Source organism: Microtus oregoni, unplaced genomic scaffold (genome assembly GCF_018167655.1).
Source record: "Microtus oregoni isolate MIOR12 unplaced genomic scaffold, Mior012 000048F_ref0000485, whole genome shotgun sequence".
NCBI classification, from domain to species: Eukaryota; Metazoa; Chordata; class Mammalia; order Rodentia; family Cricetidae; genus Microtus; species Microtus oregoni.
This window is the reverse complement of record NW_024543222.1, coordinates 10,272,767-10,280,443: the sequence shown is the minus strand read 5'-3', so window position 1 is coordinate 10,280,443 and position 7,677 is coordinate 10,272,767. Positions and strand designations below refer to the sequence as shown.

The 7,677-nt window shown below is 45.7% G+C and overlaps 1 long non-coding RNA gene across 1 annotated transcript; it reads left to right on the top strand.

Annotated features, from left to right (window-relative positions):
- The first annotated feature begins 179 nt into the window (after positions 1-179).
- Positions 180-3,403, top strand: LOC121436091. Its single transcript, XR_005972646.1, has 3 exons — positions 180-204; positions 289-358; positions 3,348-3,403. It is a non-coding gene; the product is annotated as an uncharacterized LOC121436091 (long non-coding RNA).
- Positions 3,404-7,677: the final 4,274 nt, after the last annotated feature.

Genomic DNA, 7,677 nt, shown 5'->3' with positions numbered 1-7,677 from the left:
AGTCACACATCTGACACGGAAAGAACAACACTTCTGCACGCCGGAACCTTTCTTCTCTTTCCGCAGAACTGGAGTGACATCGGCAGCCAAGGCCGGGAGACAGCTGGTATCTGATTCTGGGGCTTAGGACAGATCAATGTTTAGGACCAGGAGACCGGGTCGTCATTGCGATCCGAGATGTAGGGCTTGAAACTGGAGGAGCAGGTGAGATGCAATGGAAAATGTGTCGGCTGGCAATGAACTGGAAAGAAATGTCCTGATTTGATTATAGTGTCCCTTTAATTATAGAAACACTATCAGGAGGGAGGCTGGCTTGGGAGTCGAGCTGCCTGCACCGGCTCTAAATCACACGTTACTGGTGAGTGAGGATCCTGTTATAAATGGAAACGTGAACTGGCAGATACTCCCTGGCTATAACCCAGAGCCTGGGTAATGTCAGTACCTATAATGTTTCCTTATCAAGTGTGTGCACGCACAAGGGATACAATGTTACTGGTACTCATTAAAAATGAGAGCACTCTCCTTGTGGCATAGCTACAGCCGGTACAGAAAGGACTTTTTGTTGTTTCCCTGAGGTCAGGGTTGCTTTTTGGTAGGCTTTTATATATATTTAATAATTAAATAATTATACATTTATGTATTAGCCCCAGAAACCGTTCAAGCGCTTTCAGGAAGCCATCAAGTAGACAAGCATGTCTCGAAAATCTTTCAAGGTGGCGCCTTCCCAGGCTCCAGCTCTTTGTACCTCACTTCTCCAGGTAGAGATGCAGCCTCCACCTGCAGATAACCCTGTGTGACCCCCTCTCTGGAATGCTCTCTGTGCCTGACTCCACACACACACACACACACACACACACACACACACACACACACACCTGCTGGCATTCCTGAGGGATCACTGGCTCCCAGGGCCTTACAGGAATCCAGCTGGGAGAACTGTCATTTGGAAAAGAGAGCCGTCACTGACTGTTTTGTTGGTAGGGTGTTCTTTCCTTCTGTCCTCCCCATTCACGCATAAGGTGCAGATTATTGGGTTTCTTTGAAGAGAAATACACAAGATAGCCCGTTTCCTTCCATCCCTAGTAACTGTTGTCGCATTACGTCTGTGCATTTACTTCAGAACTGACTACGACCTGAAATGTCTTGTATATGCATTCATATGATTACTGTCTTCTCCATCCAAAAGGCAAATTCGCCCAGGTTAGGTCTCCTGTGTGTTCTCCCTCTTCCTAGAGCAATGTCTGACTTCGTAGTAGTGCTTGTGAATCCCCCTCTGGCTGATCAACTTACAATAGAATCAATGTTTAAATGTCTTAAAAAACTTAGTTTGGGGGTCAGTGAGATGGCTCAGAGGATGGAAATACTGCCCAGGTAAGCATCCCCAGGACCCACGTGATGAAAGAAGGAACTGACTGATACAAGTCCTCTGACCTCCACACATTGTGTCATGACCCCCCCCCCCACACACAGAGTAAATGTTTAAAAATACCCTTAGTTTACGTTATAATGGCCTTTTATTCTCAAAAAATGTGTGTGTATGTGGTATTTGTGTGTATGCATGCATGTATATCCTTGTGTGTGAGCACACATGCATGTGAGTGGACGCAGATGCATGTGTATGTATGTCTGTGTATCTGGAAGCCCAAGGTTGGCATCACCAGGATTCTTCCTTGTTGTCCTCTATCTTATTCGCTGAGCCAGGGTCTTTCAAATGAACCCAGATCTGGCCCATAAAGCTAATCTAGCTTGCCAGCTTGCCCCAAGATTCCCTGCTCCATCCTTCCAAACACTGGAATTACAGGTAGGCTATTGTATCTATCCAACACCTATATGAGTTTTGGGGATTCAAATTCTTGTCCTCACTGGTTTTAACCACTGAGCCATCTTCCTAAACTCCAAGCATCTCCCCTGTGGTCATTTGAATGAGAATGGCCCTCACAGGCTCATATGTTTAAATGCTTGGTGCTCAGTTAGTGGAACTGTTTGGGAAGAATTCTGAGGTGGGGCCTTGTTGGAGTGGGTGTGGCCTTATTGGAAGAAGTGTGTCACTGGAGGTGGGCTTTGAGGTTTTAAAAGTCCCACACCGGGCTGGAGAGATGGCTCAGAGGTTAAGAGCACTGACTGTTCTTCCAGAGGTCCTGAGTTCAATTCCCAGCAACCACATGGTGGCTCACAACCATCTGTAATGAGATCTGGTGCCCTCTTCTGGCATGAAAGCATACATGGAAGGAATGTTGTATACATAATAAATTAATAAATAAATCTAAAAAAAAAAGTCCCACACCATGCCAGCCTCTATGTCTCTGTCTCTGTCTCTGTCTCTCTCTCTCTCTGACTGCTACCTGCAGATCAGGATGCAAAGCTCTCAGCTACTGCTTCATTGCCATGGCCATCTGCTTCCCACCACGGTGATTAAGGAAGTCCCTCGTTAAATACTTTGCTTTATAAGACTTGCCTTGGTCGTGGTATCTCTTCACAGCAATAGAACAATAACTAAGACACCTCCCTTTCCATCCATTTATTTATCTATTTATCTATCTATCTATCTATCTATCTATTTATTTATTTATTTAGTGTGTGTGCGTGAGCATGCCCTGTTTGTGTGCAAATACATGCTCACATGTGCTGTAGCATGTGTACGGAAGTCAGAGGACAGTTTTCGGGGGTCAATTCTGTCCGTCCACTCTGGGGATCCCAACGCTCAAACTCAGAACTCAGCACATCAGGTTTTGTGGCAGGTGCCTTTCCCCTCTGAGCCATTTCACTTCCCCTTTTTTGTCTCTCTTAAACAATTATCGTGTCTAAATTTAACTAGCCTAATTACCAAATGTCACTTAACTATATCAGTGCCTCCCAAACTTTTTCAGACCTTTGTTTACTCTGATATATTACGGAGAATCCCAGACAGAGAGTTCGTGTTTGTGTGATATCCCTCACTGTTCAGTCAAACAGACTGTAAAACTGACAAGGTCTAAACTATGTTTATCAACTCACTAAAATAGCAGCAAATGCATTGTGTGTTACTATTAATAGCGTAGTTGTTTCTGTTTCCAAAGTAGAGAAAAGAGAGGCATCGTTTAACAGTTTTGTTTATCTTTACAATTTTAAAATTACGTTGATTTTTTTATGGTGTGTGCACGCATGCATGCGCACATGAGTGCCCTGAGAAGTCAGAGGACAGTTTGGTCTGCAGTATTTCTTCCTTTCCATTCCATGTGGGCTCCAGGATGGAACTCAAGTCGTCCAGCACCACAGCAAATGCTTTTCCCCGCTGACCCTTGCATATCTATAAAGCGTGGCTTTATAGACACCAGCTGGGTTCTCACCTCTGTCTCTGCATTCAACAGGTGTGTGAGCATGAGCGCGACAGAGGCAAACAGCCCCTTGGCTTCCTTTGCTCAAGAAACCGTTTGAGTAACCCCAGAGAGCCTTGGAAAATACACTGAGAACAAACGACAGACGTCAGCAGAGAGGAATCCTTGTTTGCTCTTGAAATGATTGGTTATTTTTCTCTTCAGTGTACTGCTTAACACTAAAGTATGTTTGCATTCCTCAGGATGCTTAGTAAGCGAGGGAAAAAAATGAACCAAATGCCATGAATGTGCTGTGTTCACACAGAAACATCCACAAGCAAAGAAACCAACAGTGATAAATGGGTGCCTTTGGGTTGCTGAGATGCGTCAGTTGGTAAAGATGCTTAGTGCCAAGTGTACCAACTTGAGTTTGATTCCTGGGACCCTTATGGTGGAGACTGGCCTCTGCCCTCCACGTGTGTGTGTGTCACACCCACCCCACCCCCACAAACTGTCAACAAATAAATCAGTGTTTTTTTTTTTAAATATTTTATTTATTATGTATACAATATTCTGTCTGTGTGTATGTCTGCAGGCCAGAAGAGGGCACCAGATCTCATTACAGATGGTTGTGAGCCACCATGTGGTTGCTGGGAATTGAACTCAGGACCTTTGGAAGAGCAGGCAATGCTCTTAACCACTGAGCCATCTCTCCAACCTTCAATGTTGCTTTTTTAAAAGCGTCTTATTAATTCTGTGTTATGTGCTCTCTCTACTCTGACATTCCCTGCTCTGTACTTCCAGGTAGGCATTATCAGTCTCATTTCACAGATGACGCAGAGGCTCGGAAAACCTGAACAAGGGCTGGAGAGGTAGCTCAGTGGTTGAGAGCAGCCACTGCTCTTGCAGAGGACCCAGGAGTCTCAGAAATCACGTGGTGGCTTCTAGCCTCTTCTAATTCCAGTTCCGGGGGCCCGATGCCCTCTTCTGGTCACTGTGGGCACTGCAGTCACTGCACTTAACCTTCACACAGGCAAATTCTGATCTATAAAATAAAAATAAACTGTAAAAAAAACCCAACCGAATAATTTGTGCAGGACTACAAGGTCCAGAAGTGAGAGTGGTGACTGCCACACTCAAGTCTTCTTTGCTTAGAAATAATCTGTTCTCTCACTGTCAGACGTAAGGTTAGCATGGCCGTCAGAGAAGACACTCTGGGAAATAATGAGAAGTTCACTGTCCAAGTAATTCTTGTTGTCTTACTTAATGAGTGAAGAAGGGAAATAAATGTGATGTGGCGTGTAACTAAAGAAAGCCAATGTGTGTGTGTGTGCGCATGTGTGTATATACATACATACACACATGTGCGTGTTTATTTATTTATCTTGGGTTTTTGTTATAGTGATTGAAAACCTGATAAACACATTGGGAGAGGAGGTGCTAAGCAGGACAGGCACAGAGGCCTGATCACCAGCCCTTCACCCATAATAGAAGCTAGTGTGGTGGGGGTGTGGGCGACCCATGGAAACCCTCGGGTGATTATGGGCCCCTGGGAGAGTCAGGCTCTTGGAAGCGTGTGGCACACATCCTGAAGGGCATCAGACAAGAAAGGATGACAAAGACACTGCCCCCCTTTTATAATCTCTCTTTGGCTCTAAGTTAAAAAAAGATGGAGAGAGAGTGGGAGGGGAGGAGAAGTTCTCTCTTGCTCACTCAGTTCCGTTTTTATAGGGGGACCCACCTGCCTCGGGATATAGATATATATTGAAATATATATGTATATTGAAAATTATATATATGTATATACATGATACCAATACATTATAATATATAATATAATATATATTGATTATATATAATTTGAATTGAATATATATAATTTTTCAATATATATGTACACAACACACAAGTAATACACCTACAGCTAAAGATGGGAAGGTAGTTAAGTGGCCAACAGTCAGGAGCATGCTGGTCGCATTAATTTGGGGAGCACTGAGGTATAACTCTCCCTGTGCTGGTTAGTTTTTATTGTCAACCGGATACAACTAGTGTCACCCCATAAAAGGAAACCTTGATTGGAGAACTATCTGGACCAGATATCTTTGGGGGGATTTTCTTGATGGTGATTTCCACAGGACAGCAGCGCCCCCTGTGGGCAGCACCATCCCTAGGCAGGTGGGCCTGGGCTGTATGAAAGGGAGCTGAGTGAACCAGAAAGAACATCTTCTCTGGCCCCTGGTGTGTCTGTCCATCCTCCTCCCTCCAGCTACTCTATCTCCATCACTGTCTTCTGATCCAGGTAAAGGGTTGGTGAGCAGGCCTCTGTGACTGTCCCGCTTAGTGCCTTTCCCAGGGGGTTCATCCGCTTTTCCATCACTAAACAAAACCCCGAGATGATCAACGGATACGGAGGGAGGTTTGCTTTGACTTGTGGTGTCAGCAATTTCATCCATGATTGATTGACTCTGTTCTTTTGAGGTCTATGGCAAGGCCCCATGCTGTGGGAGAAGCAAGACAGGGAAGCAAAATAGACAAAAAAAGCTGAACTCTGGTGAGTATTTTTCAGGACTGGAATCCATCCAGTGACCTATAACCTCACTGGGTTCCACCTTATAAAGGTTCCCCTACTTCCCCAAAAGGCCAACTGAGGAACAAGCCTTTAATATTTATGGAACACCCACCCCACATTTTATGTGGGTCTGGGGATCTGAACTCTCGTCTGCACTTTGGCGTGGCAAGTGTATTGTCTACTGAGTCATCGCCCCAGCCCCACTGCTTGGCTTTGTTTTTTCTGAAACACTCGCATTTTCAACTTAAAAACTTGCTAATAAGAAAAGAGACTCTTAAAGAAAGAAATGCCCATTGACTTAAAATCTCCACGCTCAGCTGATGGCTGATAATGTTTTGATTCTGCTAATCTTTCCCAACGATTGAGTGTTTTTTTTTTTTTTAATTTGTTTTGGATTACACATAGTTATAGATAGCTTAAGCAGCTTCAGTTCAACTGTTTGGTTCAGGTAATTTCGACAAGCCTCCAGATTCAAGCACTAAGTCAGATCAACACTGCTTTTTCCCTGAGGCCAAGTCTCCAGAAAAGGAGGGAGGCGACAGCTGTCATGTAGCCATTTTTAACAAGGTGAAGAGGGCTTGCGAACACCGTGTGATGGAGACGATGCCGACAGGAAGTGGCTGCCTGCCTTGGCTGCTGTCTGATGCAGACAAAAGGAGCCCGAGAGTTGGGTAACTTACACAGTAATGCCCTGGGGGCCTGCTGATCTCCGGTTGCCTGATGTCACACATAGCGAGAAGGCTGGCAGTGGGAAGGTAGGGGTGGCCTCTGTCCCGTGATGGTCAGCAGAGGGCCCTGTTAGCTGGCTCCTGGCCAAGGTTTCCCAACCAGTGCTTGAGCTAGAGAAAACCCTAGAATACCAACCTTCACAGCCCCACCCTCACCCCCAGTTTGCCTATTTGCTTAAATCAGTGAGGAAAGCATTTTTAAATTGTCCGTTTTAAGCCTGAAAATGCAAGTCAGACTTACTTCTGTAACAAAAGGATGGTTAGCATTCAAAATCCAAATATTTTTTCTTTCATTAAAAGATGGGGCTGGAGAGATGGTTGCCTGCTCTTCCAAAGGACCCGAGTTCGATTCCCAGCAACCACATGGTGGCTCACAACCATCTGTAAAAGAGGTCTGGCACCCTCTTCTGGCCTTCAGGCATACACACAGACAGAAAATTGTATACATAATAAATAAATATTTTTTAAAAAAATTAAAAAAATGTTTATGTGCATGGTTCTGTGGCAGCTGGGGTCTGTGTTCAGGTCTAGTGGTCCATGTTGACACCAAGGGCCACGTGGAAGTCTGGGGTCTGGACCACAACCTGCAGCCTTGTTGGAGTCTCTATGCCCTGCTGCAGCCGGGACCATGCAGATTTGGGTAGCTTGGGCTACTGCCCAGGGCCATGTGTGGGTCTGTGGGGCTACAACGGTTGGGATTTGGGTTGGTGTCCATGATTCCTGTTGCTGCCAAGGGTTTTGAGGGTGCCCGGGTTCTGGTCAGCCACCTGAGACCAGGCTGGGGGCCATGCTGCAGCTGGCCCATGCATATCTGAGAGGACTGTGCTACTACCTGGTGCCATGGTGACCTCCTGGCCAGAGCTGCTGCTGAGGGCCATGTCTGTGTCTGTGGCCCTACCGCAACCAGGGTCTGTTTTGATGTCAGAGGCTCTTGTTACGATCAAAAGTCATGCAGATGTCGGCGGTCTGGGGTGCTATCTGTGGCCACGTGACGTTCAAGGACCACACTGCTGCTGGGGCCTTGCTGATCTGGGTGGCCTGCACTGCCACCCGGGACAATGGTGACATTCAGATCTGTCTGCTGCTG